Below are 21,884 nucleotides of genomic sequence, written 5' to 3'. Positions count from 1 at the left end.
GAGAAGGGCTGAGCCAGGGCACACGCGAGTCCTACCAACGCACACCTAGGGAAGGGAAGAGCTATGCTTCTAGATTACAGACCAGTCTCGGTGGCTCAAAACTCTAGCCAGGCCTCGGCCCAGGCCCAGAGTCGAAGGACTCGACCTAAAACTCTAGCATCTACCCTCCATGGGAAGGCAGGGGAGTATGTAAGGGGAGAGGTCATTACCCAAGCCCCAGAACTGTGACGTGCAAGAAGGAGGCCCTACAAGCAAGGTGACCGCTGGCCTCACTGGCAGGGAGGCCGCAGGGCTGGGGTCTGTGCAGTCAGTCGTGGCACACGGCCCAGCAGGAGTCCTGGCGGCAGGCCCCAGGTCTTCCTGGGGCACATCCTAGGATGGGCTTGGCCAGAAGTGCTGACACACAGGACGAGCTCCAGCCCCAAGAGGGCTGATGGGGCCTCTGGGACGTGAGAGTCCAACAGAGCCCCTCTCCCACCCAGCGGCTGGGAGTCAGGAGCAGTGCGGCTCCCTCAGCCGGGGCCAGTGTTCGCCTGCAGGGGCAGGTGAGAACAAGGCTGTCTGTCGTCAGCCCCAGCGAGGCCCCACTGGGCTGGTAAGACCCCTGGCTTACCTTTTCAGTCTTCATGGCCAAGCCACTCAAGTGGAACGTCTGCCAAAGCTCCTGGCACCACGCAATGCCATGAAAGCGACAACCAGGGCTGCAGGCAGAGGGGCCTGCTTTGCACGGGGCAAATTTCTCAGCAGGGCTTCAGCTGTGGCAGCGCAGGGACAGTGGACTGTGACTGACAACAACCTCCCTTCTGCTACCCCCACAATTCCCTGTGGGGCGGTGGTTTTTCTGACTTTTTTTTTCTGGCGACTGAACATTTGGTGTGAAAGGGGAGCGTCGTGCGTGCTGGAGGGCAGCGGTCTGGAGTGTGGAGACCTGGCTCCTGAGCACCACTCAAGCGCCGGACGGGATGCACCGGCTGGCGGGGGCCTGGATGCTCAGTTTTGCGGTCAGGTTCTTACCTACTTCCTTCAACTAGACTAGGTGACTTCAAAGTGCTTTTTAAAGAAACAAAACAATCTTTCCCCCGACTCATCCCCAAACTTCCATCAGCCAGGACAGCTTATCAGTTTCTAGCTTTGTGGCCAGTGGGAGCAAGGGACCAGGTGGGGAGACTTGTACAGTTCCTGCCAAAATCAAATGTTGGAGAACCACCAGCCCTTTCATAGCCCACTTAGCCCTTGTGGGCTAAGCTGGGGCCTGAGCACTGTGTCAAGAAATGGGTCCCAGAACAAGGATTACTAAGAATAAATGGCACTCCTACAAGGTATAATCATGTAGGTACCGATCCCCTATGCGGCCTAAGGAAGGAGCCACACTGCCCCCTCCAACCAGTGAGCCCTGGGTAGAAAGGAGGGTGGGACAGGCAGTCAAGCAGGAGGGGGAACAGCTGTCCTGGAGCGGATTCGTGGTGGGTTGTGTGCTGCGGGTGCCTTAGACCGGGAGACAGGTCGGAGCTGGGAGGCCAGAGACTCCAGGAGCAGAGGTGTGCTGGCCCCAAGGGCAGGTGTCTCTAGTGGGGTAGGGTATTTTAGAGACAAACCAGTAACCTGTATGTTGTGAGCCGGACTGTTTTTATTCTGCATACACTCTATCTTTAGCTTTCTTTTGTTCCTCTTTTATCTTTAGTCGTGTCTTTTGAAAAGGTCAGCCCGTGGCAGCTATGCTAATGGAAACCCAAAGGTGTCTGTGTCCACGCTTGGACCAGGAAATTAAAAGGAAGCAACGTCCCCTCTCTCCCCCGGGAGTTCAGGTGGAGACAAGTGAAGTAAAAAGATGGAGGAGCTCAGAGGCAGCCCTCTGCTCGACTGCTGTGTCGTCTGGACATCAATTTTCCAACGGAGATCTTGGAAGTTCCAGTTAGAGGCCCTGCTCCTGCCCAGCCTGGTGCTGGGTAACTCCCTGCTCCGACTCCTGCCCTGTGCCCCGCTCTTCCTTCTGTCACTGCTGTTCGTCTCCAGGACGGAGAAGGCAGGTAGCTGGTGAACTGAAGAACACAGCTGCAGGCTGGGTCACGCCCAACACACGCCTGCTTTCATTTCCCCTTGCTCTGGCTGAGCCATCTTCCTCTAAATTGAGGAGCTGATCATATGCCAGGACTGCCTCTGGCAGGGCCCCTGGGAGGAACAACCATCCCCAAGGTTGCTAGGTAATCCGCTTTGCCACCTCTGGAAAGCGGCGGTACCAGCTGCTGTGAGTAGGCACAAAGGCAGCCTTCCCCTTTCACTGCCTCTGACCCACCACCCCAGGGGGAAAGGAGAGGGAGAGGGTATGGGGCACGTGTGAGCGAGAGGAACCCTTCCCAGTCCCCTCAGCCATTCCTCCTCCCGGAGCTGGCCCAAGTTATATTTGCTCCCTGCAGAGATGATCCGACGTGACAGGCATTATTGTCGTCAACTCTGGGGAAAGCGGGAGGGGATAAATACAGAGACTGGGGTCCATTATGACGGTCCCCATGGAATGGTCTCTGTTGTCGGGCTCTATTATATACCTTTGGTCACATGGGGATGGCCCACACGATGGTGCTTGTTTGGGACACAGGTTGTACAGGGGCGGCCTGCGGCTGTGAAGGGGTGGGGCCAGGGCCTGCTTTCATGCCCCTGGCCTTGCTTGGTGAGACTGGGGTATCCCCAACCCAATATGTGCCTATGAGTTAACATTTTACCGCACACCCTGGACTAAACCTGGACGACCTCAACTGCAGGACTTGCTCTGCTATTTGCCAGTTGTGTCTTTGGGCAAATCATACCTCTCTGGGCCTCAGGCCCTCCATCTGTAAAATGAGCATGATAATGCCTGCCCTATTTATCTCGCAGTCCCTGCCAAGATGAAATAAGCAATGACTGTAAGCTGCAAAACACTATGTACCCGAGGTCCTACCGAGCTGCAGCCTCCCAGAGAGGAAGGGGGCAGGGACAAGAGCAGACGACGTGGCTAAGCCCAAGGGAACAGGGAGGTCTGGCCCAGGCTCAGGACACAGCCGCAGACAGAAAGAGGCAGAGTGGAGACCTCTGGGGGCTGAGCAAGAAGGGCAGACAGAGCACGCTGGTCAGTCTGGGCCGCCAGACAGTTCCGGAGAGAACTGGCTGTCAGCACATATCTGAGGGGCAGGAAGAAATGTGCCTGAGGAAATAGGTGGTCGGAGTGAAAGAGGACTTTAGCCCCCACCTCAGAAGAGCCCACCTCACTCCCAGGGCACCTAGGAGCTGGTGAGACCTGCCTGCCAGCTTCCAGGACATCTAGCACTTTGTTTACTTGTCGCTCAGATTCTCGATAGCCTGAAGCCCCTCACCTCACAGGGAGAGCGTTCCCTCACCTGCCCACAAGCCCAGGGAGTGACCCACCTGAGGCAAGAAGCATGTGTCAGACTGAACGCAAGATCTCCTCTGGCTAAACCTTGGGCCCGAAGCCCAGTGCTCTTTCTACAACACCCCACTCCTGGCTCTGCCGAGCTGGGTCAAATATCTGGACCCTCACAAATTGGGGGTGATGGGAACTGAGGCCAAAATCATGCTCTGTCTGTGCCGGAAACTAGCACCACTGTGCTGGGCACTCTGTTCCAAGGGAGAAGACGGAGCCACACACCTCTCCCCCACAGGAAACACTCCAACATAATCCAGAGAGCACAGCAGCCCTGGAGCTGCATCCGCACCCAGGCCCTGGCAGGAAACAACACACAGCAGGAAGCATTCAAGGAGCCAAGAAGATGGAAGAGACCGAGAGGGCACGGAGGCGGCATGAGGCAGAAGCTGGCCAGGATAGGGTCAGTGCCTCTTCTCTTTACTGGGACAGGTTAAGTAAGCCACAGTGAGCGTCTCCCCCATCTCAGACAGACTCCTGCCTAACACCAACCACCATGCAAGGGGCCAGGGGCCACCACAAAGAAATGGCATTTGCAATAGTCTGCCTATGTCAGCTCTCTGTTGAAGTGCAGGGGATGAACGGCTTCTTGTGGGTGGCAGCCTGGGTACCTGAGGGGCTCCTCCCTACAAGATGCTGCACATCATTCTGGAGAGAGCCCTCGGCCTGCAAGTCAGATGACCTGCCTTCTGTTCTCAGGATATACGGCAAACTTCTCAGCCGCCACTTCTGGGTCTGTAAATGGAATGACTCAGTGATTCTAAGTTCCATTCTACACTCTAGCATTTAGTTTTTAACGAGGTAAATTAATAAATGGCAATAAATCCTTATTAGTGTGTCTGCTGGGTGTTTCTGACGTGTCAGTCAGGCTGGGAGTCACCAGAAAGTCTCCCAGGGCCCCAATGCACGCCCTGCACTGCCTGCTGCCCCCATACATGGGGTCTTTAGACTGAATGGCACCCCATTTTCCTTTCGGGAACCATGTCTGTGCTGTGAAACGCAGGCCTGGCCAACCAGAGCACTGAACGCACCCAGCCACCACGCTTGGTTCAAAGTCAGGCATGGGACACAGTTCCCAGTGATCCCATGACTCCTGCGGGAATCCTGGCGAGGGTTGCTCAGGGGGTGGGGACTTGCACAGGCGGCGGGCACCTTCTACCACAGGGAACTGAATGGCGTCACCACGGAGAAGGGCAGGGTGACAGGGGTGTCGTCTGAGCCCCTCATCTTCTCTGCGTGCAGCCAGCAAGTCTCTCAGGCACGAGTCAACAGCTTCCCTTTTATCAAAGGGCACTCTAGATTTTTGGCCTTTGTAACTGAAGAAGTCCAACTGATACAATCTTGTACACACATATAACCATTTTCCATTTCCTTTAAAACAATTTTTTAAAAGCCACTCAAGACAGTATCGCTTGCTATCTGGGCAGAAGGGCTGCCCTGAACTTGTCCCTAAAAACCCCCTCCTTGAGAGGTCAGCCCAGCTTAGAGGCCCACGAGCCCACAGGAACAGGAGTGGCTCTGGGATTCCCAGCAGCGGCTGGGATCTGGGTAGGACCCAAGTCCCTCTTCAGCCAGAGACACTGCCCAGATGGGCAGATGGTGGGGGAGGCTCCAACGCACTTGGCTCTGCCTTCCTGGGAGGGCTGGGGTCAGCAGTGCCCACCATCAGAGCCCCCACCCACAGGGAAGACTACGCAGGGCAGGGTCTTCAGCTGAAGTTGTCAGGGAAGAGGAGCTGACCCTGGAGGACAAGGAATGCAGTGGAAAGTCAGGAGCCCAGGTTACATTACCTCTGGCAACGGATTTTGGGAGGAACCCTTTCCAAACCTGTTTCTCAGCCTCTTAAGAATGGTGCCTGGTTTTGCAAAGAATGCCTGACTCACCCCTGCCCTCCAGACCCATCTATCCCACTCATTTCTGGATGCTGCCCCCAGGTGACATACCTTAGAGGCACCCCAAAATACCTCAAACTCAATCTGCCCCAAACCAGACTCATCCATCCAAACCTGAAAGGTGAGAGTCATTCTCGGCTCCTTCTTCCTTCAGCGTCCTGTTCAGGCAACCTCTGACCAAGTCCACCTGACTTTTACCACCTGAACTGCTCATCTTTCTGCTTCTTTCCACATGTACCATCACCACATCATCCAAGGAACTGGCATCCTTCACTACAGTGGCCCTAGATCTACCCCAGAGACCCCTCCAATTCAATCTACTCAGGGAGGCCAAAGCGACCCGCACAAACTCCATCAGATCCCCGTCCCCACTCCTTCTCGAAAAACAGCTGGATCTCCCAAGGCTCTGTGACAAAGGTGGAACTCCCCAAAAGCCCCACGGCCCCAGGTCTGGCTGGCTGAGCGGCAGGTGACCCTGAGACCAAAATGGACCGACCGGGTCTGGGAGTTGCTGCTCTGCCTAGAGCCCTGGCCCCACCCTAGATGGCTTCCCACCCCGAGGTCAGGCGCAGAACTGGCTCAGTCTTGCCAGGACTGACCCTCCCCCAGTGCGGACCTCATCTGACCACAGATGGGAAGGGAGCTGGCGGGCAGGCAGGGGAAACCCAGCTGGGCTGAAGCCAGGGCCTGTGCATTTCAGGAAGGAGAGGAGATAGAGCAAAAGCAGCACAATAGACTGTCAGTGCCTGTGGGGCCGGCGGAGAGAAGGCAGCTGTCAGGGGGATAAAACTCAAGGAGTCTATCTCCTTCCTCTTATCAGACTGACCCTTGGCAGCCGGCAGCCTGCAGCCTGTGGAGGACAGTCATTAACAACCCTTCCCACACTTCTTGTGAGCACAGTCCTGTGTGACCAGTCCAGCCAGGGGTGAAATCCTGTGCCTCCCTCCCTGCCAGGGTGAGCCTCAAGGCCCGTCTCTGGACCAGACTACCCCATCTTACCCTTCCTTCTTTGGCCATGATCCAAGACACCTTACGCTCTGCCCAAACTCGTCTCCTCAAGGTCCCCAGTCATCCCCTGCCCTTCCAGCTCAGGCCTCTGCATCCCCTTCCAGCTCTGTTCTCAACTCTTAGCCAACCTGCCACATGTCTGTGCTAGTGACCTGGCCCTGTCCTCCCAAGATCAGCCTTGGCTTTGAGGGCAGAAAAAACCTGGCTAGAGCAGAGCCCAGGGCACGGGGGGTGGGGTGGGGACACTGGGAGCACAAAGGGATGGGAACCCTGTAAACAGTCACCCCAGGGCCTAACTGGTGGCACGCAGGAAGGGAGGAATGTAATGAGAGCCCAGATGGGCTTTCCTGCCTGAACCCGGCACACAGCCAGAGCAAGGGCTGAGGGCGTGCGGACAATGGGAGGCGAGGGGACAGCTCCGCTGGCGTCAGGGAGCCCAAGTTCTCCAGAGAGACAGCAGAGCAGGATGGCCGCCGATCAGCGCTTCCAAGCAGGTTAGGAGAGCGGTCAAAGTGATTCCCGTGGACGTCAGGACCACACTGTGGAATCCGGTGGCCCCAGCACTACCTCCCCTCTCAGATTACGGTGCGCCTCTGCCGGGTCTACCATGCATGGTTTGAGAACAAATCCCTGAGCGGGTCTTCAAATTCTGTATTCACAGATGAAGACCCTGAGGCCCAGAGCAGGGCAACAACTTGCCCTGGGTCACGCAGCACCAGCCTCCCTGTGGGTAGCTAGGGCAGTGAGAACTCTGCATGCATCCAAGCACAGTGGGCCTTGGACTATGAAAACCACGGAGGGGACACCTGATCAAACAAGCTGCTTCCCTTTCGCAAGAGCCAAACAGCCCCACCCGGAGTCCCTTGGGCCCTCTGCCAGCCCAGGCCTCACCTCGGCCTCACTCACTGCCAACAGAGGACCTGATGGCTTCTTTTCTTTTTGCAAAGCATGAACGGCAGGGCAGGCCCACAGATCTGGCCCAGGACGGGCAGGAATCGCTAGGATGGGCAGCCTGAGTGAAAGAAGACACCCTCTAAAATACATCACCCAGTTTGAGGGGAGGTGGGGTATCTTCTGTGTTAAGGACAGGAAATGCTACTTGAGAGACTAGAATTCACATTCACCCTAGAAGTTTGCTTTAGGGTCAAGCTGTGAACTGCTTTTCAGGACTGTGGAAATGCCTTCACCACACAGTTGCCACTTTGTCCTGTGGCTGAACCGGCTTCAAATAAAATTGCTCACCCTACTCCCCATCGCACAGCACTTTCCTATCCAAGGGAGTGCCAATGTTGGCTCCCCAGCGCTGGAAGGGCTGGAACAGGGTCCTCATTCTTCCCCTCACCCCCTTCAGGCTTTTCTGTCCCTGCTACCTGTGGTGCCTGGGGTCTCCTACTGAGCTCTGCTGGAGGCCCCCGGAAGCAGTCAGAGGCTCGACAAGCACGGATCCAGGGAAACACTGAACCCTCTGGGACAGGGTGGAACAGAGACAAGGCCGACCCCTGAAAACTCCCTAGTGGCCTGGCGTCCACAGGCGCACATGCCTCCCCCGAAAACCCAAGGGAGATGGGAGTGAGGAGGAGCTCAGAGGCCCTCTCCCCACTGTTGCCTCGTCCACACGCCTCACTCCCTTTGGCTGCCGTCTCCTCCACCTGCACAGCCGAAGCACGCGGCACAGGCCTGCTGAGACTGTCACTTCCTCCTGACTCTGGCTGCAGTTCGCCACCAGTATCAAATGACCGGTATCTTGTCTGTAACTAAACTTGAGTGGCAACGAAGAGTTGTGCAGAGCTCTACTTACGGAGAGGGGAGATTCCAGTTTCTACTAATGTCCCTTTGAAACCCAAAGGGACTCTGCAAAGGAAGGAGGGAGTGGGAGTGGAGGAGGAGAGGAAAGCTGTGGGGGCTATAGGAGCGGCGGGGGGTGGGGGGCTCACTCCACCCCGCAATTCCCTCACCTGTGCCTCTTCCGGTAATCACCTCTCAGCTTCCCCTCTTCACTACCCCTCCAAATTCCCTGTGGCCACACAAATAAATAACTTGTTGGTTTTCCCCCACCAGAGCAGTTCCCTGTAGACCTATTAGCTATTTGCATGTGCTGCTGATTTTCTCCCTCAGAGGCTGCAGATCTGCTCAGGCTGGGAGGCGGCTGCTGGCCGCACGGTGCTTGGGCTTTCTAGCTGAAGGGCTCCTTGGAGAAAAGCTGGAGCAGGGTGAGGACGGCTCTCTGGGGTCCCTGGGTCAGGCCCTGACACCACAGGGCCCCCTGCCTCCTCTGGAGCCCTGCAACTCAGCCCTTTTGAGAGCAGGAGGGCCCTCGTGCCCTAACTGTGCAGAGGTGGGGCTGATTTCTGGGTCCCTCTGGCCTGTTTCCTGCCCTGACCCTAGAGAGGAAGAGGACAGAAAAGGGAAAAGGATGCTAACAAACAAAGATTATGATCCAAGAAGAGAAATCCAGGACTACAAGACAGAGAATAATGCCGCTCCAGGCAGGAGACCCCGCCCCCTGTGCAGCGGGCTCCCCTCCCACCGCAGCAGCCAGCGCTGTCTGTCAGCTACCCTTTCTGGGATCCCTCACTGGCAGGGCCCCACCCCCCTGAAGGAAGCAGCAGGGTTGAGGATGCTTATCTACACTCTATCCCAGAACAGATACTCAACCGGCTGGGCTTTGACATTTCTTTTGTTTTAATATTACCGTTATACAAATACCAATTTAGCATTGATATAACAATTTAAATAAACTGTATTTTCCTCCAGACTTCCCTCGTCCCCAGCTCACCTCATTGCACATGGTAGTATGCTCTGCATTCATAGATGGCAAAACATCACGCATATTTGAATGCCAAGAGCTAGAATTGAAGGGAACAGTCCTCCTCACCCCAGGAAGATGACCGTCCCTCTGAGACTCTGTGGGGATACATTTCCCTTCAGCCTAGCTCCTCCTCCTCCTACCCCAGAGAGGACGTGGTCCCTTCCTCCCAGTTCCTGTTGGAAGAAACTTCCCCAGCTCTCAGCCAGAAAGTCCGGGCGGCTCAAAGACCAGCTTATGCCCTGGAGTTTTAGGATAGATCTGCAATGACAACACGAAAGCTCAATACACAATATGTTGTAATTACAATAATGAGTTATAGATAAGTACCAAGTGTTCTAGAGTGGCTGGTTAGGGACGCACATGGGCATCCCCGGTGCGCGCTGCGTGACTGGAGGTAAAGCCTGCTTTCCCCACACAGCAAGCAGAGTTCAGGCCGTCTCTTCGGGAAATGCCACTTGGAGATGTTTGTCCTGGTAGTAAGTAAGGACTTACTGTCGACAAGCATTCTGAGCAGAGAGAGAGGAAAGCCTCAAACTAAGGTCCCCGCTGAGCTGGGCCAGGCCCTTTAGTTGGCAAGGGCTTGGGTATGCGGAACTTGGGGCGGGAGGAGTTGGGACGTGGGAACTGAGAGCAGGGAAGGGGAAGCCCATCCGGGGCTGAAGTGTGATAAGATGTTCAGACGTGCTGAGCCTCCTCACGAAGCCCCAGCTGCTTTCTGGAAGTACAGGGCCCCCGGGGCTTTGGGTGCCACCTCCTCAGGGCTGCAGGCAGCCCTGAGGAAGTGAGAAGGAAGGAGCTCACCAGGGTTCTGGGTGTGCTGTCGGCGCCCTTCACACAGCGCCCTTCACACAGAGCACAGACACCTCACTTTCCCCTGCAAACTCTCCCTCCCCTGACTGCCCCTTTTCAGCTAAAGGAGCCAGCCTCCCCACTCAGGCACTGAAATGTCAAACCCCAGCCAATTACGTTTCTGTTCCAGAAGATGATACCTACTTTCGCAATCTCTCTAGAATCAGTTCCTTCTTTTCCATTTCTACTGCCAAGTTCCAGCTTTCACTAGGTCTCACCTGGACGCTATCTATAGTTTTCCGACACCTCCCTCCCTTCTTTTTTGGGCATCCCCTTCTGACCGCTGGTCAGCCATCCCCTGCTGCAAGTCTGCCCTCTGCCCGCTCAGAAACTTGCCAGGCCTAAGTGCTCCCTTTCCCGCTGGCCAGTTCAAGTCGTCCGAGCACATGTGTGGACTGATCTTTTGCAGTGTCCATTTTCTCTCCCTTGAACTCTTGTGTTCGGATATAGTCTGGGGGGACTACCCACTATGCCACCAGCCCTTCCGGGACCAAGAAAGAGAGCATGGCCCACGCTGGGCCAACCAGGCATTTCATCCCTTGGAGGTGAATCCCAGGTGGTGCTGACAAAATTACTGAGCACGGATGGAGCGTATTTATTCTGGGGACAGTGGTATCATGAAGAGGCTGGCCTTTGGTTGCTATGTACTCAACTTAAGACCCTGAAGGGGACCTGGGTCCTAAGTCATCTCATTGATTCTGGGAGTTCCCATAGCCTTCCAAGGAAGTTCTCTCCTGCCGAAGTCGGCCAAGTTGTTGCTTGTAACCAGACAGGACCTTCTCACTGGTTTCTGAAATACATCTCCTATGCTCCAACCAAAAGGGAAGACTCCCTAGAAGTGCCGTGATGGCCACTCTCAGCACCTGTTGGCCTGCACACCTCTCCGGCCCACAGGCACTACCGGAACTCACCTGCCCTTCCAGGGCCCAACCCAGAGGCCTCTTCTGAACCCTCTGTGGAGATGACGTTCACCTCCTCAGAATCTATAAGCCACTGGCCACCACTTCTGCCCTCCCCTGTAGCCACTGGTGTACTTGTCTCAGCTCCCTCCCAGGAGACAGTGACTTGGTCATTGTCTCTTCCACACCACCCAGCACAGTTCCAAGCTCAGTAAATTCATGAGGCTCTGGGGGCAGACAACCCAAGAGACAATGGAAGGTGTGCTGAGTAAGGCAGACCGTGAATGACAAAGAGCATGGGGTGTGCCGTCAGAAGGACCTGAGTTTGAATTCCAGGTCCTCCACTTACTAGCTGTCTGAGTTTGGGCAAGTTTCCAAAGTTCTCTAGGTGTGACCTCTTCGTCTACAAAACAGGGACAATATGCCAGCCTGACAATGTTTCTGCTATGAGGATCTCATGAACTAGCATGGCGAGCATCCGGCATGGTGCCTGGCTGGTAGAAAGTGCTCAGTGAACAGCAGCCATTATTCCAGCTGCTCTAGCTACTGGTTTAGCAGATGCTCCGTCTGCTAAAGGTTCGAATCAGGAGCCCTGGGGCCTGCTGTGTGACCCAGAATGCATCTTACCGCTCCTCAGTAACCCACCTATATCTATGTGTCTTATAAGCCCCCCGAAAAATAACAGGTAGGAAATGCTCCGCAAATTAAAAGCACAATGTAAGAAATTTCTTCCACTTTTCTAACTTTCAGGGATCCTTAGGCCTCCTCTCCGTGTGCAGCCACGGCAGGACTTCACCCTGCAGGAACCCCAAACTGCTTGGTCTGGGAGGCAAGGACAGGGCAGATGAGGGCCTGGTGCAGTGTCTACTTCCCCACGCACACGCCCCTCTTCCAAAGCCCCAGATCTTAAGCATCCTGCTTTTGTGGGGCCTTCCTTCAAAAACCATGGGGCAGTGTCTGCTGTGTGGTTACAGTGGGGCTGGGAGCTCAGGTACCCACAAGTCACCCCTACCATTCACCCAGCCAACACTGGGCAGCATGAGAGTGAGAGGAAAAAGCCAAACCAGTACAGCTGCAAGAATGAGACCGGGTGGGGACAGGCACAAGGTGGAAGGTAGTAACAGCCCTCTTAAGACTTTACATCTGCCTGGATTAATCCCAAGCAACTACTGACGGCCCCAAACTGGGGATTCTCAAAGTGTTCTCTCCAAGGAGCTGGGCTGAAGTGCAAATTCTAGACCCCACCCAGAGTGACGGAATGGGAAAACCACTGGAGTGGGGCCCAGAAATCTGTGCCTTAAATAGCGCTCCAGGGGATTCGGACACCTGGTCAACCACAAGGAATCCTGACCTAAACTCTTAATCAGAAGGCCCTCAAACATTTCCTGAACACCTACCACGTGCTAAGGACCAAGCCGGGTTGCGTTAGTTCGGAAATGAGGACACATTTGAAGAACCTCCACGGTCTAATAGGGGCCAAAATCAAGTACACAGTACACAAGGCAGGATGTGGTACAGAACAAGGCAAAGGAATCAGTTTCCCGCCAGTCTCCCCACACCCCTACCCCTCAGATCTTCTCTTGCCATGGCTGGGGAAAGGGGAACACACCCAGTGCTGTTCTCTTGAACTCCTCAACCACAGGTAGACAGATTTCTTAAGAGTGGTCCTTGCCCTGGGGTGTATCTCAGGTCCAAAGTCTTGGCATGTGGGAAAATGCTGCCATGCAGCCACGCCCCATGATCCCAGGGGCTTGGAAATTGGCCCTATCTGGGATTTGGGCTCATAAAGTTCATAGAGGGCTGTGAGCATGCCACAGCACATCGCAGCAATACAATCCCGAACGCAGTCACTCCCACGGGCCCCTGGCAAGCTTGCACACGAGTGTGTAGATGCAGACATAAACATACACAGAGACAGTTGGCCCCCTGGCCTCCCTCCCTCCATTCTCAAGTTACAAGGTTAAAGGCATCCTACTCTCAGCCAAGAGGGAGGGATGAGAGAGGGGATGCTGGAGCAGGGAACCATCTGGTTCAGATCAAGACTGCCTGTTCAGGACCCCAACACACTCCCAGAGCCTCCTGATGGCTCAGAGATTTCCCTTTCTCCCTCCACTTCCCACTGGGAAACTGAGCACTGGGCCAGAAAGCAATAACCCAAAGGCAAATCTGCTGAAGGAAGACAAGAAAACAAAAAACTGAATTATACAGACAAGTCTGCACCACCTCTCTGAGCCCTGGTTCTCTCTGTTCCTCAAATCCTAAACACTACAACTAAACATGAAATCACCGCCTACATCTACAGACACTGTGTCTTGGTCCACAAAGAGCTCAGGGCACCTGGCAGGCACGCTTTCCTGAACCGACAACCCCCTCTAAAGTTAGCAGCTGAAGCAAGATGAGGCCTAAGGGTGTGGTCTCCCAGACTCCTCTTATGCCACCATCACCACCAATGCCATCTCCAACGTAGGTGGTTCCCTCCATCTCAGAGGGACTTTGGAGACCACCAGGCATAACCAGAGGAAGGGACAGGGACCACCAACCAGCTTCTAGACAACTGTCTCAAAGACAAGACAGGAATGTGAGTTACTGGCTAGGAAGGACTGTTTCCCTGAACCCCTCTCAGCAGCTTTGGCCAAAAGTGGCTGCCAATTCCTTTCCACCACCAGCACTTCTCTCCCCTTTCCCCTGACACCACCTTAGACTGTTCTACAGTGTCTTACGCAGCTCTAAAGCAAGAGGCAAAATGAGAGGTGGACGCAGTTGGCAAGACAGAAACGGAAAGGCTAACTTGAGCAAACAAACAATGGGTGGGTGACTCTCTGCAGGCAGAGGGGGCCAGAGGTGGGCTATGGAGAAGGATGGGGAGCAGGGGAACAGAAGTGGTAGAAAACTAAAGGGGAGACTAAAGTGAGATCAGCCCAGAGCTGCAGCATGGGGCCGGGAAGTTTGGTCCAGTCACAGAGGTATGACTGGAAGGAAGAATACTCTTCCATTCTGAGGGATGGGTCCGGGCCAGACTCCACAGGAATGGGGCATGGCCTTGGCCAAGTTCCTGGCTTGTGCTGTGCCTCAGTTTCTCCAAAGTAGGAAGGCAGTCAAGCTCCTTAGGTCTTATCAGGGAGAACTGGGTTTTTGGGGGTGGCCAGGGGGTATTGCCAGGAAGGGGAAAGGGGAGAGGTGCTGATGGTGCAAAGACAGCTTCTCACCAGGAAAAGCGGGGCAAGGGGTCTCCAGATGGGGCAGAAACCAGGAATGGCGGGGTTGGGGGTAGAACTAGGTAATGGACTGGAAATCGGGACTGAGGCAGGGAGTGCCTTTCAGGGCTGGGGCTGAGGCTGGGAGCAGACTCCAAGGAGTGGAACAGTTGAGCCTGGAGGGCTGGGAGCGGTTTGATGTGCAGAAGCAGAAGGCTGGGATGGGGATTGAGGCCAATGCAAACGGACCCGCGCCCGCATGGGGGAACCCAGCGCCCCAACCCCGGGGAAGTTGCCGGGGTGGACCCGGCCGGTCTGGGCCCCTGGGCCGAGCCAGCTGCCGGCGCAGAGAGGTTCAGAGCAGCTAGGGGCCCCGGGCATCCAGCATCCCGCCCGCCCTCATCCCGCCCGCGCACCTCAATCGGCGCGGGGCGCCGCGCGGGCCATGCTCGCCACTCCGGCCGCCGCCTCCACCCAGGCAGAAAGCCACCGCTGCCGCCGCTGCCACCGCCGACGTCCGGACCCGTTAGCTCCGCTGCTCCTCGGTTCGCCCGCAGCGGGCCAGTCCCGCCCTTGCCTGCCCTGCCCTACCGGAGCGAGCAGCTGCCGCCGCCTCGGCCCGGCCCCTCCCCCCACCCCAGCCCGGCTCGAAGGGAAGGGTGGGGGAAAGGGGGGCGGCTGCCCCCTCCCCGTTCACATCCTCCGGTCTCTCCCCTCCCTCCTCCTCCCCCCGCGCGCGCATGGGCATGCTGGGATGTGGAGTCCAGCTGCCGCTGGGTCGCTAGGGGTGCCTCGCATCCAGAACTACCACCCCAAAAGACAATGCGCCTGCGCCCCAGGGGTTGTGGGCTTTGTAGTTCGGCTCGGGTTCTGGGGGTCTACTTCTCATTAGGGGATGGGGGGATGGGAGGATGGGAAATCATCGGTTCCCAGAAGGCCGGGCACCCAGCACAGGATGTGGAATGTTTGGGGCCCCGGGCCGGGTTGAGTATCTAGATTCCCAGGAGGTGTGAACTAGCCCAGGATGCCTCTCAGATGCGGCTGTGGCCAGCTGCGGCCGAGTGCGGCTGGAGGAGAAACCTCCGCCCCGCGAACCGCACTCGGAGCACCGTTTCCACTCGCGCTCGCGAAGAGCTATGACTTGAGGCTAGTGTGGCTTCATTCCCGGGCTCTTCCAGGCGGAGCTGCGGATGGGCTGCTACCTCGAGGCCCGAGTGGAGATCGCTTGGGTGGCTGCGTGGGCGTGGGGTTTTACCCACCGGGAATGGGGGCCCGAGGGTCTGTGGGTTTGCTGGAGCGCTCACCCGCTGGGGCACTTTCTCATTCCATTCTCATCTCTTTTTCTGTTAGATACCATCCGTTCCCTACTGTTTAGGGTAAAGTGCACACATTTTCAATATTTTTCTGTTTTCTCCTTTCCCCGCTTTCAATTCTAGCTCAAATCCTTTATGAAAGCCCAAGCTAACCTCAGTTTTACCCTCCACCGTTTCATCCCCTACAGCAGAAGAAGGGCCTGTAAGTCAGTGGTTCTCAACTTTGGCGTGTGTCAGATTTTCCTGGAGATCTTGTTCAAACACAGGTTACTGGACAACCCCCCCCACCCGCCCACACTTCCAGCCCCCACTTCTGTTCCATCAACTCTAGAATGGGCCTGAGAAGTTTCATTTTTAGCAAGTTCCCAGGCGCTGCTGCTGCTGCTGGGCTGAGGAACCACTTGGACAACTGTTTCTGTTGGCGTTGGTTGGGTAGGGTTCTGACAGAGTCAGCTCAGTGGAATCTGCTACTTCTGGGTGAGCTCTGACCTAAAACGGGGGTGGGGGGGTGGAGAGTGAGAGGTAGGGGGGTGGATTCCTGATTTGTCAAGTATCAGAGTGACTCACACCTACCCAGGTAGACCCTCCTTACCATCTGCTGTGCAGATGTTCTGGGAGCTACAGACCTCTGAAGGGGAAGCTTGGTGACCATCACCCTCAGCCACAATCCCAGACTCCTCAGCTATAAAGTGAGAAAGATTCTCTGCTTGACCAAAATTTAGCCAGGCTCTTCTGAGAGAGACCTCTTCCATACACCTCAAAATTACACCCTCCACACAAATTATTTCATCCACCCTCCTCCCCCTACATTAAAAGACTTAAAATAGCAGCTCAAGACCACATCCCTAGGATGACCTAGTCCCCTTTAAAGCCCCTGCCTGATAAAGCTCAAGGCTGCCGAAAGAATTTCCCATTTGTTCTAGCCAACCCTGCATGATAGGCTCCTGAGCACTTCTTTGAGCATTTACTAAAAAGGACTTATAATTGTGACTCCTTCCTTTGTCCCTTTGAGATGTATGTGTACCTCCTACAACTCAGGAGTGTCTCTCCCAAGGACCTGAAAGCCATTCCCTTGAAATGTAATCTCAGAAAGCAGAGGGCCTCTGTCTCCCGTCTCTGCAGGAGGTTAGAATCCTAACCTCAATAATTTCCAGCAAGCAGACACGGTTGGACTAATCAGCATTTACAGTGACCAACCCTTTGTAATTTTTCACTTCCCTGACCTTACTGAGCCCCTGCTCACCTCTTTACTCCCTCATTCTCCTTTTCAAATGCTCCTTCACCTCTGGATGAGTCCGAGTTGATTCAGTCCATGCTGGACTATCTTCCTTATTGCAATAGTTATTACGGGTTAAAACCAGTCCTTACCACTTTCACTAGTGTCTGCTTCATCTTTGACGAAGGGATATCTGCTCTGGGTCTTGGGAAGCCAGGCTCTAGCCTTCTGCCTATCCACCACGTGCCAAAAGGATGGGTGAGTTATCCCTACATCCCTGGGCAAGAAGCCACGTGACCACCAGAGGCACTGCATGCACCTTGGCTAAAGTTGACTCTGGAATGCTTTTCTGTCTCCTTTCGATTTGTGTTTGTCAGTCATCCTATCCCAGGCATATGCCCCAACCAGGAACCGAACCAGCAGCCCCATGCTTCACAGGTAGGCAATCAATCCACTGAGTTATACCAGCCAGGGTGATACAACACAATAATAAAAAAAAGATGAGATTCTGTCAATTTTTATTTTACTTATTTTTTAAAGGTTTTATTTTATTTGTTTTTAGAGAGAGGGAAAGGGAGGGAGAAAGAGAGAGAGAGAAACATCAATGTGTGGTTGCCTCTCATGTACCCCAAAGTGGGGACCTGGCCTGCAACCCAGGCATGTACCCTGACTGGGAATCGAACCAGTGATCCTTTGGTTCTCAGGCCAGTCCTCAATCCACTGAGCCACACCAGCCAGGGCAGATTCTGTCAAATTTTTAAAAACCACATCAAATAATTGCAATGTATGGACTTTATTTGACTCTTAATTCAAACAAACTGAAAAAAAAATTGTATCAGAATAGGGGAAATTTGAACACTGACCATTGGATACCAAATTATTATTCATTTTAAGTGTACTAATGGTGTTATGGTTAGTTTTGTTGTTGTTGTTTTTTAAATGTTTTTTTTAATTTTTATTTTTGAATATTTCATTTATTTATTTTTAGAGAGAGGGGAAGGGAGGGAGAAAGAGAGGAAGAGGAACATCAATGTGTGGTTGCCTCTCACATGCCCTCTACTGGGAACCTGGCCCACAACCCAGGCATGTGCCCTGACTGGGAATGAAACCAGAGACCCTTGGGTTTGTAGGCCAGTGCTCAATCCACTGAGCCACACCAGCCAGAGCATGTGTCTTGTTTTGTTTTGTTTTTTAAAGAGACCTCACTTAGTGATATATACTGACATCATATTTATAGAATGATAAGATATTGGAGTTTGCTTCAGAATACTCCAGGGATGGGCTCTGGTGGATGTCGCTCAGTTTGTAGGAGCGTAATCCCATAAAGCTCCCCATAAAATGAAAGGCTGTGGGTTTGATCACTGGTCAGGGCAAATACCTAGGTTGCGGTTAAATCACCTGTTGGGGTGTGTACCGAAGGCAACTGGTTGATGTTTCTTTCTCTCTCTCATTCTCTCTCTCTCTCCCCCCCTTTCTCTCTCTTTAAAAATGGAAAAAAAGTCCTTGGGTGAAGATTAAAAAAAGTAACAATAATCTAGGGTTGGGGTGAAGGTATAGATACAAGGTTGGCTAAACTGATAATTGATGGATGGATCTGGGAGATGATTGCTTGGAGTTCATTATAACATCTTTTTCTGCTTCTGCGTGTACTGAAGTCTTCTCTAGTAAAATGGTTTTAAATTTTTTTCAGTCAGAGTGTGACAGGATAGTTCAGAAACTAGGAAAATTCCTGGGTATGTGGAATAGAGAAACTGAGATAAGAAAATTAAACAAGGCCAAACAGTTTGAACAATTTACAACCAGCTGGCAAATCCCACCACCTTATCTTCCTAACCTATGGCACTTGAGAACAAATGGTTTATACCTCCCCTCCCTAACCAGAGAACAAACAGCTTAAATCATCCTGATATGTGTGTGTGTGTGTGTGTGTGTGTGTGTGTGTATGAGGAGAGGGGCTGGGGGGGGGGGGGAATAGAGAACAGAGACCCAATTAATGCCATTTGTGCCAGTTAAACCCAAGGACAGATGAAGTCAGGGGAACAAATAACAAAAACCCCATTAGAGCCAGACAGACCCAAGATAAAAGTAAAACAGTAAAGCAGACCAAAGAATAATCCCAATGCCCCTCCCCCCCCACCCCCACTACTCTCACCTTGATGCATCAGCATATTAAAAATGCACCTGGAAAGCTGATGAATGTTCTGCTGAAACCCTCCCCCAAGATTCTTACCTGCAGAAGAGAGATAAAAACCCACAGGACAAAGACTAGGGGCGGTCTCTGCCCTTTCCCCAGCACCAACTTTTTACTTCCTTCTAAACTCTAAGGGTCCCCAGGACACCTGCAGATAAGGGACAGCAGGCACAGCAGCTGGCCCCAGGCTTATCCCGCTCATCCCCATCCCATCTCCAAGGCCCCCTTCTCTCTGACTCCCCAGTGAGCTAAAAACAGCCCCACTCTGGCTGGCTTCGGTCACTGTGACCTTCCCTTCCCAGCGAGCCAACAGCAGCCCCGCCCCGGCTCACTCCTTTCCTATAAGGTTTCTAGGGAGCCCAAGCAGAGCAGCGCCTGGGCTCTCTCGTTAAGTCTGTGGGAAGCACTTCCTCCTTTCCCTGTCCCCAGCTTTAATAAACATCCTCTCAAAATCACCTGCAGGCGTGTTGTGAAATCTTTCCTCCACCAAGTCGGACCTGCACATTACAGGCTGGCCGGAGCCACGGTAACAAGAGCTCTGCCTACAAACCTACCTACAAACCAAAACCAACAACACCCGACAAAAACAAAGTCAATAGGAAAATGGAAGAAATGTATGCAATTGGTGTCAGAGGTAAAAGGCTAACACAAAGTGCTTTTGCAAATCAGTACGATGACCAAGAGACCAAAGAAGACTGAAGAGGATATCAACAGGCAGTTCACAGAAAAGGAAACACAATGGTTCTTACATGAGAAGATGCGAAGCTTCATTTTTAAAAAATGGTAAAATACATATAACATAAAATTTACCATCTTAACCGATTTGAAGTGTACGGTTTAGTGGCATTAAGTACATTCACACTGTTGTGTTACCATCAGCATGATCTATCCACAGAACGTTTTTCATCTTCCAAACTGAAGATCTGAACCCATACCCATTAAACAATAACGCCTCACATTCTCTCCCCCCTCTGTTCCTGACAGCCACCATTCTACTTTCTGTCTCTATTTGACTATGATATCATACAAGTTTGAATACAGCATTTGTCCTTTTGAGTCTGGCTTATTTCACTTATTATAATGTCCTCAATGTTCATCCATGCTGTGGCATGTGTCCGGATTTCCTTCCTTTTTTAGGCTGAATAATATTCCATTGTTTGTGTATACCGCATTTTACCCATTCATTCGTTGTCGGACACTTAGGTTGCTGTATCTTTTGGCTATTGTGCATAACCCTGCTGCAGACACAGGCGCACAACCATCAGTTCAACTCGCTTTCAGTTCTTTTAGTTATATACCAGAAGTAAAAATGCCAGATCATGTGATGATTCTGTTTTTACTATTTTAAGGAACCACCATAATGCTTTCCATTGTGGCTGTACCATTTTACATTCCCACCGACTGTGCACAAGCGTTCCAATTTCTCCATCCCCTCCAACACTCATTTACTCAGGGCTTCACTCTTAATAAAAGAAATGTAAATTAAAACTGCACCGAGATATCGTTTTTCACCTATCAGATTGGCAGAAATCAAAAAGCTTGATAACTATCTTGGCAAGAGTGTGGGGAACAAGGATTCTTGTACACTGCCAGTGTGACTGAAATAGCACAGCCTCTGTGAAGAACAACTTGCTAATAGCTTCAAATTACACCTGTACACACCATTTGATGTAACAGTTTATAAGAAAGTATCCTATTTGTATGTGTTCTTAGTTATGTAGAGAGATACATAGCTGTAACACCATTACAAAAAGAAAAAGAAAAATGATCTAAATGTTGACCCTAGCTGGTCTGGCTCAGTTGGTTGGGCTTTGTCCCAAAAAGCTAAAGGTTGCAGGTTTGATTCCTGGTAAGCACTCATGCCTGGCTTTTGGGCTCAGTCCCCAGTTGGGGTGTAGACAAGAGGCAACTGACTGATGTTTCCCTCTCACACCGATGTTTCTCTCTTTCTCCCCTCCTTCCCCTCTCTCTAAAAATACATACAGAAAATCTTTTTTTAAATGATCTAAATGTTGATGATCCCAATTAAAGATTAAATGAGTGGAATTGGGGAAGCTTCAATTGATGGTGTCTTTTTTATCATTACTTCATTGGATAGTAAACTATTGGAAAGGAGGGGACTGGCTTCTGCAGGTCCAAAGAGACCTTTAAGAATCTATTGATTAGACCTGGCGGGTGTGGCTCAGTGGGTTGAGCACCAGCCTGGGAACTGAAGGGTTGCTGGTTCAATTTACAGTCAGGACACATGCTTGGGTTGTGGGCCAGGTCCCTGGTTGGGATTGTGAGAGAGGAAACCAATCAGTGCTTCTCTCCCTCTCTTTCTCCATCCCTTCTCCGCTCTCTCTCTCTAAAAAAAAATATGCATGTATATGTATGTGTGTACATATATGTATCTGTATATGTGTACATGTATGTGTATATGTCTACATGCATATACATATATATCCTAAAGTGTGTGTGTGTGCATGCTTTGTATATACATATAAAATCAGTGAAAAGTCACTTGGCCTCTGGCAGGAGTCCCCATTGAATGGAGAATTGTCAGGCAGCTCAGAAAGTTTAAATGGCTTGTCCAAGGTCATCTGTCTAATATGTGCTACCTCATGGTAGGCACCATGAAATATACAGAAATCAAAGAATTGGACCCTACTTTCTGAGAGCTTGAGATCTAGCAAAACATTAAAAATACCAAACTTTTAAAATTGTCCTTTCAATGTTGATGGAGACCCTTGTTCTGGTGGATAAATTCATGCATGGGTCAGAAAAGCAGTTTCCCAAAGGACACACAAAATGACAGCAGACAGGTGCTCATTAAAGCAGAAGTCATCCACCCATGTGTGCTCCATCCTTAGTGCCCGGGGAGACTCATCTCAGAGGCCCCAGTTCCCACCTATGTCCTGTACACCGGAGCAGCCTTCTCCGAGTTGTGCCGCGTTACAGATCCTGAGAGATGCTCTTCTAGAAGAGGACTCCCTAACCTAGCGTGTTTGCTGAATGCTTTGTGTGTTGGCCTGCAGTTCTTCAGGCATGCAGGTATTTTTCCCCTGGCTTTGTCCACTGAGAAGGCCTGAGAGCAGTGATACCCCATTAGCACCAAGTAC

At 52.5% G+C, this 21,884-nt stretch overlaps 1 protein-coding gene across 1 annotated transcript in view; it reads right to left on the bottom strand.

Moving 5' to 3' along the window:
• ST3GAL2 (ST3 beta-galactoside alpha-2,3-sialyltransferase 2) overlaps window positions 1–14,701 on the bottom strand; it is a 42,852-nt gene extending 28,151 nt beyond the window's left edge. The window contains exon 1 of the mRNA XM_028501767.2: window positions 14,480–14,701. The gene's annotated coding sequence lies outside the window, so the exon portion shown is untranslated. The remainder of the gene's footprint in view (window positions 1–14,479) is intronic.
• Between the last annotated feature and the right edge of the window lie 7,183 nt (window positions 14,702–21,884).

This window comes from Phyllostomus discolor, chromosome 12 (assembly GCF_004126475.2).
Source record: "Phyllostomus discolor isolate MPI-MPIP mPhyDis1 chromosome 12, mPhyDis1.pri.v3, whole genome shotgun sequence".
Lineage (NCBI taxonomy): Eukaryota > Metazoa > Chordata > Mammalia > Chiroptera > Phyllostomidae > Phyllostomus > Phyllostomus discolor.
This window is presented reverse-complemented; position numbering and strand designations above follow the sequence as displayed.